The 12,108-nt window shown below is 34.6% G+C and overlaps 2 protein-coding genes across 3 annotated transcripts in view; both read left to right on the plus strand.

Annotated features, from left to right (window-relative positions):
- The window catches only part of PBRM1 (polybromo 1), a 351,134-nt gene that overhangs the window by 90,087 nt on the left and 248,939 nt on the right, over positions 1-12,108 (plus strand). The window lies entirely within an intron of this gene.
- The window catches only part of CENPP (centromere protein P), a 133,482-nt gene that overhangs the window by 74,057 nt on the left and 47,317 nt on the right, over positions 1-12,108 (plus strand). The gene's annotated exons all lie outside the window — the stretch shown is intronic.

Below are 12,108 nucleotides of genomic sequence, written 5' to 3' on the forward strand. Positions count from 1 at the left end.
GAAAGATATTAAGATGACTTGTTACCACTCATGTGTTTTTCATCACTGCCTGTATTGCAGCCAGAACTTCTGGCTTAACTCTAGACGTCTAGTGGAGGACTTTATAAAACCTGTAGTTTAATAACAGTTGACATCAGGCCATTGGAAGTACAGAGAGGACCATTTCAGGTTATTCCTGCTACGAAATCACACTTATTTATGACTTCATTAGCTGTTATTCCTTAAAAAGTATGATGTGAATAGAAGTGTAAAACCTTAGCCAGTGACAGAGTAAATGAATAGCCTGTAGTGATCAGCATGTTGTCAAACCTTTCTAATTAGGACTTTGTTGTGTTGTTAGACGTAAATCCTACCTCTTGTTTTCAGTAGGCAACTATCTGGTTGTGGAAAATGGTTTAAGATTGTAAAATGTAGACCAGATTTTATTAATCAATATAGTTATTTTTTCTTTCTTGTGCATGAGAAATAAAGCCTATCTGTTATTTAAAACAGATATAATTGCAATATTCTGTGGTAAGGATTGAAGTTGTGAACTTAAAGTCCTGTTACATAGTTTGTACTGACATACACATCACAACAGGTAGAAACTGGGTTATTCTTTGTTTACCATCCATATGCTGCCTATTTAAGTATGCTTCAAAATGTGTAGCTAATTGACTTTACCTAAAGCAAGTTTCACAATTCTATAATTAAATATAATTTACAACATAATTAAACAGTTTGTGTCTTTAAATTTACAATACATTGTATCTACCCAATGCCATGAACATCTACTTCATCTGTTTCTTCAATAAGCTCCTTTCTATGTTAACAATTTGGTCTTGCTGTGGAGAAATAGCCTGGAAATTTTCTTTATTGATTTATTTAAATATACATGTAAGGTGGTGCTCTTTGCAGAAGTTGCATATAAGTTACTTGGCTACTGTCCATTTCCTAAGGGAGAAAAAGTTACTATGCCAAAAATTCAACCTTTGGTGCTCTCAGCAAACAAGATAAGGCTTGTGTTACCTGCTGCATTAGTTTTGCTTGAGTTCCAGTTCCAGTAGCATAGATGAGTGATGATATTCTCCCTATCACTTCTCCCAAGGAATGAAATTACAGTTTCAAAAGCAATCACATTCCCACAACAATCTGAAGGATGATTCTGAACTTTTTTGAAATCTCCAATTGCATATATCTGCAATCTCTTGACTGTATTTAGAAACCCGAGCTTCCTAAGCAAGCACTCCCCTGTGTTTTGTAATAGCTTGGTTTGGATGCCTTTACTTGAGCAAATTACTATTAAATCACTCTTTAAAAGAAAAAAACCAACATTTTCTTGGCTTTTTAATAAAGGAGAGCATGGCTTAAGACTTGTGATAGAAAGGTACTGATTTATTTTCACTTTCAATAGTAAAGTGTTGAATCAGCAATTTCAGCTGATCCTGGTTTTGCAGCAATGTTCCCTGTTCCTGATGTTTAGCAACATCTCGGTTTTGGATGAATGCTTTTTTTAAATTATTACTTAATCTTTTTAGTTGAACCTGGTGGTAGGAACATGTCCTTATGTGTATAGAGTTTGCCATAGCCTCATTACATAACAAAGCTGACATTGTGGAGATGTAGTAGCTGACAAAGATGTAACCATCTTAACTTATATAGGATTATCCGTACATTTTATACAATATATAGCATCAGTATATTAGAAATAAATATTGCTTACATTGACATGCTGTTCTTGTAATGAAAGTGTTTAATATATTATGATATATATCAAGTATTTTGGTTATGAGCATATAATTGCATCCTAAAATAGAATATCCAGAAGTCACCTTTTCATATTTCTTGACTACCAGATTCTGAACTTTAGATTTTCACCATTGATAACAATAATAAAACCTATAATAGGCCTGTGGTTCTCAATCTAGTTTACAAGCCTGTCTTTTTAAACATTTGCAGCATATTTCCAGTTCACTAAAAGCTAACTATTATTGGCAAATTCCTCTCCAGGATCATTCTTTCCAGTATACTTTTAATTTTTGGACCCAATATCATTGCATGAGCCAGCATAGTAGGGCAGCTATAAAGTCCTGAATGCAAATTGGTTTGTGAAAATAAAGGAATTGATGCTAGGTACTTGAGTCAATGTTCCTCTCACTTCCTGGGGTAAAACTGCACTAGAAGCTGTAGCAGCTGCTCAAAAGCTGTAATTGCAGCTTTTTTGAGGTAGGGTCCAACTCTGCTTTCTTGGCTGAGTTGTAAAGCAATTGATTAAAGATGATAACAGTTATGTCATTAAAAACATTATACCTTATTGCATCAGCTGTTTCATTAATAGTGAGATTTTGTTTTTAAATAGTCTTCTAGAAAAATGCATCTGAGTCATGATGTGATGTTGGGGTCTAAATTAAGAGAAATATTCTCCAAATGGATATCTGAAGGCATTTCCTTATAAGCAGGTGTATGTGTATTTTTGTCAAGGTTATATGAGGTCAAACTGTTTAGACCTTTTCCGTGATAAATGTTTCCACCAGTGAAAGAATTGGTTGAAAATTAGAATTTTATCTTGCCTTAAAATACATATATAACTCTTTTGAGTAGTGAAGATGAAATTCTGACACATAGTATAGGAATATATCCATCATGTTGTGGTTCAGAATACTGTCTTTCACTATGGTAGAAAATGCAAATTAATACAAATTGCATGCTGTTTTATATTTAGTATTATCACATCAGTGATATAAAATGCTCTCTTGATTACTTTACTAAAAATTACTATATTTCTATTTGTGCAGGAAAGCATAGCTGCCATAGGCGGCCAATGCTTTACACTACAATCTCCTTTTTAAGCTGATCTTGCGTACATTTGTTATTGTAAGGCAACCAAAGTATTTTTTCTTTTTCTAGTGCTGTTTATAAATGTGGTTTACATAAAGTGACGAATCTAACATCATCTGCACAAAGCTGTCTTGGAGACTGCCCATCACATTTTAATAACATGACATATTCTTTTTATGCTCACAGCCAGCCTATGTGGAGCGCAGTTACATATTTTGATTTTAGCTGAGTTTTGGCTCTTCTGAAGTAGAGCTATACCGTTTAAGGAAGCTGGGTATAGAAAAACTATTCTTTTGCTTCTGTTGTTCATCTTGAGTCTTCAGTATTTCTGTGATAAATATATAAAATAATCATTAGAATTTATTATCATGAATGAATCAACTTTTACATGTTACTAGATGGCTACTTTTTTGCATCTATTTGGCAGCTGGCTTAGAAACCTCAACAAAATATGCTGTTTGATTTTGCAGTCAGTCCTTTAGTCTGTGGCATTGTTAGTAATATGCCAACATTGAAGGGCAATTCATAGGTCGCAGTATGAAGAGATCATGCACAAAAAGAGCTATGGAGTCAAGTGTGCCTATACATGTATCCATGTGATTGTCAGGCTTATATGTTTTATACATGCAAGAATGCTGCAATCGGGAATGACTAGAGAGGTGACCTGGAGAAGCATCATGGTTTCCTGGAAAGACAGACCTTACTTTTCAACTTTGCAGATCGTTTGTGTTGTCTTAGGAGAGTAAGTTAAATTTGTTTACCTCAGGCTACAAGTTAATACAAATTTCTCTGTGTGGGAATGCCAACTTAAGAAGTCCTCAGCTAGCTTATTCCCACCTTGATTCCCATCTCCTTGGTCCTGTAAAAAGGCTTGTGTTCTTAACTGGATCAGAAGATGCCTCTGCATAAAAAACAACCTGCTTGATGAATTAAGGTCTTGAAAAAGTTTTGGTTTCTGTACGTGTCAATTGTTAGTCTTGCTTTTGATGCTACTTAACAAGCTTGGATAATGTTGCATGTCATTTTTATGGAATATGGGTATTTATCTGCCTTACAGACATTGAAAACACCAGACATTCTTGCATGAAAAATCGAACAGTAGTTAAAATAAAAAGCTCTGCAACCATTGCCAGACTACTGAATCACTCTGACAACAAGTAATAAGGGAAACTTTTCTGTTTCGGAATACATGCTGGACTGGGCACAACATTTCCTCACAGAGTATGAAGCATTCACTGTGCCAAAGTTTAACAATTTAAAACAAAGTAAACAACAAAAGCCTGATCCTCTGCAAATGATGATTATTTTCCATTTTTCATTGTTTTAGAAGACAGTATTAATAATATGGGAGTTTAAATGAAGTTTTCTTATACACAGTCTTTTGCTAGATTCATATTATTCAGCACTTAAAGGCAACATTTAAAGTGGTAATTGTCACCAATTTCCATTGAGATAGTAGTTATAAAAAAAAGAAAATATGCCCATGCAGTCCTTTGTATTCCAGAAAAAATGAAATAAACTATTCGAAGTATGCTAGGCTGCCAACATGATCTATCTTAATTTGGTATTATGTTTTTTCCTAGTTTTACTTAGCAACAAAAGTAATTTACATTACATTAGAAATCCAGAGATCCAAAAGAAGATGACTTTGACTCAGTTGGTGATAAACTGTTAGAAATGGAAGTAGTCAATTTGACCCTTATAGCAGAGAATTGACTACAGTTTGCACTCCTATGTCTAAGAAAGAACATGGGTCTGTAAATGTTTGCATGTATGTTGAACATATACTGGTTTGTAGTTGGAAAAAGTAACTATATTTCTAGGAAGATCTCCAAACTGTTTGCAAGTTTCGAAACCCAGTTTGTAACTTTGGTATAATCAAAATGAAAACTTCTAGAAACATGATGAGCAACAGGAAGGATATTATCTCAGTAAGATGATTTCCCTATCATATGAATTAACTTAGGGCTCATTCTCAGGGGCATGTTTTGTTCCTGGGAATTTCATCAGTGGGTCTAATTTTTGTCTCATGGACACAGTAGCAGTGTTTCTGTCATGCAAGATAATACTAAGTGTGTCAGGCGACTTCTGACAAAGTTTGCTTTAATTGTACTTGACTATTGCTGTTGTAGTTTTAATACTATATTCTATAATTATGCTGTTATCAAATTATAACTGTTGTGTACAGAGGGGAGATTTAGATTAGATCCTAGGAAGAAAAAATTTGCTTATGAATCATATAGTACTTTGCTGGGTTTTAACATTGATTCTGCATTTCATCTGTAGGGGAAACCACTATAAATAGCAGTGTGTTAAGTCTGTTTTTTCACGAGTGAAAATATGTTGAGGTTCTGCAGGGTTTGTACCAGTTGTGTTTGCGTATTAATAAATGAACCTCACGTGTGTAAAGTAATAAACGTATTTTTGGCATTTATTGCTCTGTAGGTATATGGTGTTCAAAAAGCTGAATCTGCTGCAGCCTCAAACAAATGAGGTTGCTTTGATTTAGGCAGCAAAGGCCCATGGCTGACTGAATCCAGGTATGAGCTCAGTCTCACTTGCCATCCATCGCACATGCAGTGATGTTGTGTGGTAGGTGGTACAGCAGAGCTGACCAGAAAATGGAAGAAACTGGAAGATGAAAATCTCTAAACTAGGCTAAAAGATTACACAGAAACCAGCAGAGACAGTAGAATTGTCTGACAGGTATCCTAAAACGCTATTTTCAAAGGTATTTGTTTGGAAATGTGGGAACATATTAGTTGTTTGGTTCCCTGGACAGTTTTGCACTGCTTTTTATCATACAGAAATTCACTAGATGATAGAAGTTACTTTTGCCACTCAGTGGAAATACTTACATAAATTGAAATAAAACATATGTCATAATTGCATATGAGCTTGCGGTATGGAAAATTAGATCTTTGTAGAACAATTTGTAAAGCAAAGACTATTATTTTTTTTTTTGAGCACTTATATTCCGCAAAGAGCGATTTCCGTTTGGCTTATCCATCGCTGTGCAAAGTAGCTTTGGCTTTAGAAAGAAAGCTTATTTACCAGTGTATAACTTTGATTGTTGTTAAACAAGCAAACAAATCTTTGGTAATCTGTCAGCGTATGATTCATAATGCAACTATACTCTTGTTTTTACGGTTTTAATAACCATTATTATAACTTCCTAATATTTTACGATGAATGTAGAAAATTCCTGTCTCCTCACGTAAAACCATGGCCTGTTCTTTGCTCAAAAGACTGGAAAGAAATTGAATTCAGCTAAAATGGAGAATTAATCCATGTTTCTTTCATTTAAGTTTTTACCAGAGGCTATCAAAATAACCTTCAAAATAAATACAGAATATTGGAAATACAGATATATTTGAACCCCTATGTCATCAAGAAAGAGGCTAATTATTTTGCCTTTTCCAATGCAAAAACCAGGTTAACACAAAACCAGTGAGTGGGTGGCAGGTTCAAACCAAAGAGAAATACTTCATTAAACATTCACAGTTGAGCTGTGGAAATGTGCAAGAAAGTGTAGTAGATTTTAATATTTTATCTAAACCCAAAAAGTAATTTGTCTAATTGAAAGAGGAAAAGTCTTGCTTCCTGAGTTCTTTGTTACAAAAGCCAAAGTATGCTGGACATAAAATGCAAAAGGAGTTCTCCCTGGAAGGCTGGTAATGAATAAGCTTTACTGAAGTTCAGAACTGTCTTGGAAGATAAGAAAGCAATCAATATATATTTATAAAAGGTAGTAATTTACAAGGGGTTAGGAAACATGAAATATTCACAAGGGTAGTCATTCCCTAGCTATGGTGGTTTTTAAGGAACAGAATGTATAAAGCCAGAGGATGAAATGTCATGGCATAGCCAACTCTCAGCTTTTGGAAGAACTTGTTGTGAAAAGAATGAAGTCAATTTTAATCCTTTTTCCTAATTTTAATCCTTTAAAAATGCTATTACATAATTCATTTAGAAGATTTTTGTCTTGGTTGATAGTGTTGTTAAATATCTAATATTTCCACAGCTGTGTTCAGTATTACTCCTTTGAGACAAAGATCTGCCTTGTGGAAAAAATAAGTCAGATTCTATATTTTTTCTAGGAATTGCTATCATATGAAAAGTTCCCACAGAAAAACATAATTTATTTTAGTACAGCTGCACGCAAAACCTGCAGTTTTCTGTGTATGTATATTCATAATGCTGCACACCTGGAATGGAAGTTCTTTTCTTTTAATCAACAGAGCGGTTGTAGATAACAGTACATTATTAGCTGGTCTTATTAACTCAGTTTATCGAAGTTATGTTTATATAAACTACAGCCTTGATCAAAAGCTATGAATAAGGTAAAAGTTTGCATTTACTAACTCTGTGGAGATCTGTATCTGTACAAAGAATTAAACACAAAAGAAATGGAAATTCTACCAAACTATGGAAATTGTTTTCTCGGTGGCTGTAGGCAATTCCTTACATAAAAGACTACTAAAGAAGAAATTATAAGGTAAATGCTTTTTTAGACGAACTCTTTAACTGATACAACTGTTAATGCTTAAATTTACTTGGAAATTTAAACCCTTGAAAAAAAAAAACCTATAACTAATGGACTCAGAATGGCTCAAGCACAGTGGAAGAATATAATTTTGGGGAATTCACTCAGCTCTTGAGTATTTGTTTACATGTAGAGACTACAGAGAACATTTGTGTCTACTGTGACTGGCAAACTTACAGGACTGGATCTGAAGCATTAGGCAAGGATATCACTTGGTTTTATGGGAAAAGCAGATAGTTAAGCCTTTGTATTTCCCAAGCACCAAGTAATTTTTGAGCCCAGCATAACAATTATTGGTCTATATGATAATTAAGGAATGTTCAGGCATTTTCCCCTTGCTCCTAATATCCAGTGTAGTTTGTATATTTTTACCCTCCCAAAGAAATTAATGTTTATAAGGGAACCTGCAGTCTGGGGAACATAAAAGAGCTTTCCTTTTTCTTGAGATTAATATGGTTTTCCAATTAGTTGTAGTACACAGGACTTCCCCAGGCTGAAAAAAAAATTACTATTTCTGAATATGGAGCTTTGAAATCAATGCCTTAAGTAAACCTCATTACCCATAGTATTAGAATCATAGAATAGTTAGGCCTGGAAAGGACCTTAAGATCATCTAGTTCCAGCCCCCTGCCATAACCTCACACTATACCATGTCACCCAACACTCTGTCAAGCCTTACTTTGAACATTGCCAGGTACTGGAGCATTTATCACTTCTTTGGGCATCTTGTTCCAGAGCCTCACCACCCTCAGATGAAAATGTGAAAATAACTAAAAATGAGCTTAAGGGGGAGCTCTCCAGATTGCCATTTGTAGGCATCAGTGAAAGTCAGACCTACAGGAAATACAGATCAAACTTTACTTTTAGTGAGTGACTGAAACAGATTCATGTAAGCTGTATGGGTTCATAGGATAGTACTCAGCTACTTGGAAATGACAACAAGTAAAATTATCAGCCTCTAGCTCACTGTTCAAGTGGGATTCCCCTTTGTTTGCATCTTTTAGAATCCTGAGAAACTCAGTTCATTGGTGGGAATTTTTAATAGACATGACTGCAGAGAAGAGGCAATCGTGTATTGCTCCAAGAAACCTCATGGCAATGACCAGATTGTGTATTGGGAAATGTTATTAACTTATTCACAGCCTGATAACATACGCACTTAATGGAATGTGCAAAATTATGTTCAGCAGTCATGTTCATAATTCAACAAATTATGTTCAGGCAGGGCCATGTGTAAAGTACGTAACAGGATAAAAACAGCTGTACTGAATCAAATCAGAGCCTGTCTAGTCCAGTCCCCTATCTTTGACAGTGATCAAAATAGTTCCACAGAGAAAGGGCATTGCTATTTATAGTGCTGCTTTGCTTTTAGTTTCCTTGAAGCAAAATAAAACTGTGGGGCTTAAAACAGCTGTTTCATTTAGTTTTGAGATTCACTCTGAGGTAGTTCAGCTTTTTTATGCCATTCCTTTTAAGACTGATCAAACACTATCTATTTTAGATAAGGACATTTATTGTGTGTAAAAGTTGATGCCATAATGCTTGCAAATCTGTTGGTTTAGTTTTGCTTTACTAACTGGAGTATTTCAATATCATCAAAGGGGTGATAATTTACCATTAATTGTTTTTTGGTGTGATTAAAAATGTTTTATTTGGTAAGGTATTTCAGGGGTGCACAATGTACATGAATGTTTTCCCAGAGGTAATTTAATGATGCAGTAACTGTTGCAACTTGTTCATCTTACCTCATATATAATGGAAGGAGTTTATGAAAAGTTCTGTTTGATATTCACTTCTTAAAATGAAAAGACAAAAACAGTGCTAAGTCTTTATGACTCTGTCCTGATAGAATTTTAATGTGGAACAGGGTGTCTGTTAACAACGAATATTACATGTGTAATGAGACTTTCTAATGTGGATATTGGGAACATTTTTCATCACAGACAGGGTCATCAGGTATTGAAACAGGCTTCCCAGGGAAGCTGTGGTATCACCATTCCTGGAAGTGTTCAAAAACCATGTAGATGAGACCTTCAGTGATATAGTTTAGTGGTGGTCTTCAGGCCTGGAGTAATGGTTGGACTTGGTGATCTCAAAGGTCTTTTCCAACCTAGTTGATTCTATGATTAAAGCAATGTGTTTTCATTGAATTGTCATTATAGCAGTTGTAACAAAATTCTTAAAATTATGCTTGCTTGCATATAGCTGCTTAGTGAATCAGTATAAAAATTTGAGTAATATTTTATTAAGAAAAGGGCAAGTTCATTTTGATCATATGATCATTTCTAAATGTGGAAAAGGAGATCTGTTTAGTACATTTTAGAGAGTTTCAAGTGACATCCTCACTACTTTTAGATGGAAAAAGTGTTCCAACATTTTTCCGCAATATTTTGGGCCTTGCAACTGTACAGAAGTTGTTGACATCATTAACTCGGAGCTCTTATTTCATGTTTGCTGTTTTTTCCCCATTTAAAATGGTTTTCAGTTTGCTAAGAGAAGTAAAATTAAAGCCTTTCCCCTTGAAATAGAGAGTTTGGGATTTGCTATAATAGAAGGGTAATGTTGCTAAATTAGCAATAGCAGTGATTTCTCTATTTTGTTCATTAGAATACAGGAATGTATGTCTACTGAATAAGTCAAACATATTATTATGAACTAATTTTTTGGGTGACTTTTTATACCTACTTCTCTTTTCAAAAGAGACTATTATACAGGGTTTCTTCCAAATGAGTGTAGATTACATGGTTGGCTGCTGTTTCCTGTCCACAAAATGTTTAAAAGCTTCCTTCATGCAAAACTAGCTTTCATAGTCTCTTTAAAAACATGCACTCTTTCCAAAGTAGACTTCACCTCTGTGGTTGGGACATTCTGCAAGATGGTCATAGTATGGTTCTGACCCCCTTTAAGTGTGTGATTTGACTTGAATTTTGATCTTCCAAAACTTGATAAATAACTTGAGCAAGGAGTGGTTGTCTAAAAGTTGTAACACATGTGGATACTGTACATTAGTCCTTGCTTTCTGCCTTTATACAGGAGTGACCTTTGTTGGTGGTTTTAGGCTTTAAACCCAAAGAGAGCATAGGTAGGTCCTGGTTGCTACTTTAAGTGCCTGCACTTACAAATGAGTAGAGATTTTGAAGCTTACTTAAGGAAACTTCAGACTTCCAGAGCACCAGATATTGTACTGGTCTACAAATTTATGATCTTCAGGCTTCTACTCCGAGAATTGTTTTTCAGGCTTATCATATAAGATTATTTTGCTGATTTTTGTTTGTGTTTCTCGTATTTCACTGTCTGTAGTCTTGTGTTCTCCAAAAATTATGTACATGAGAATATAAAGATAATACTTAAATTCGAAAGTGTTTTCTCATGAGAGTTTCAACTAGTTAACATTTGTATTACTATACAACAAAAATTATAAACTGATTATTTTGTTGCTGGGTTATAACTCTTCATAAAGCTGTGATTTGCAAGAGGTCTGGAAAGTCCATTAATTTCTCTCAGTAGAACAGTGACTAAATTGTTGATAGAGAATTAAAGTCATGTTTCCCAGTCCTGGGTTGTTTTTTTTTCCTATTGAACACTAAGAGGATTTTTGCAGTAAACACAAGCATGGTGCATGTTTCAGAATCAGCTTTCAGAAATGGTATCAACTGCTCTCTATAGTGTTCCATAGAAGAGGATTCATTGGGTGAAAATTGCTTTGTTGTCCTGGGTGACTAGATAACTAATGTTAACACTTCAAATCCTTTGGGGGCAAAGCTGAGTGATTAGTGGCTTTGGCATGAGAGGACCTCTGGAAAGTGGAGAAGGGTGTATACGGTGAGCTTTTCTATTAATATGGCAATAACCACAGGATGTCTCTATTATGTTTGAGTTTATAAGGGGACCTACCTGAAGGATTTAGCAGGTCTAGTCCAAATTCTTATGTATGATGCATGAGCCAACAATGCAAATCAGAATTTAGAAACCAAACAGAATGTCCAATATTCCAGAATTCCTCTTATGCCACAAAGTATGGTGGTTCTGGGATTTCTATGGCTGTCGAATTCTAACCTTTGTTATTCTGGGTCTGTTAGTGACTTTAAAATAACTTACTTCCTTATAGTTTCAAAATTTACCTTACATCTTTGTATTCAGATATATTTACCTTTCATTTGTCTCCATCTGAATTACTAAAGAAAATATATTCAGGTTTTTGCCTTACTTTAAGTTATACGTTCTTCTCTGAAATGGTAAAAAGAAATCTGATAGGACATTGTCTTAGCAATTTGCAGCATGTTCTGTCTTGAATTTATCAAAATACAATATGTGAATACAAATTGCAGCTACAGCTGCATCTGGAAAACAGTAGAAATTAGATTACTTCTGTGTGTCTGCCCGGATCTGTTTGTTAGCAGACCTATGTTCAATTCTCAATCTAATGGCCTTGAACTATGTTAATTTCCAGTGTAAGCCTGCAAAAATTATTTGTTCATGTATTTTTTAGAGAAGAAACACTAACTGTAGGACTTTCATATTGAGCTTTTCTTGTATATCTTTATTCTACTGAGGGCCACTGTTGCCTTATGTTTCTTGACCAGAAATGATCAGGTCATTTCTCAGTGTCTTACTGTCACAAAGTGTAAAATGGTCATCTCAGTTACTTTGTTTAGAAAATCCTTTGAGATTCACTGTTAAAAAAGGGGTTTATATATATATATATATATATATATATATATAAAAAAAATAAAACCCATCTTGAT

Source organism: Neopsephotus bourkii, unplaced genomic scaffold (genome assembly GCF_033783945.1).
Source record: "Neopsephotus bourkii isolate Nb327-2 ecotype Australia unplaced genomic scaffold, CSIRO-AGI_Nbou_v1 NB_284, whole genome shotgun sequence".
Taxonomy (NCBI): domain Eukaryota; kingdom Metazoa; phylum Chordata; class Aves; order Psittaciformes; family Psittacidae; genus Neopsephotus; species Neopsephotus bourkii.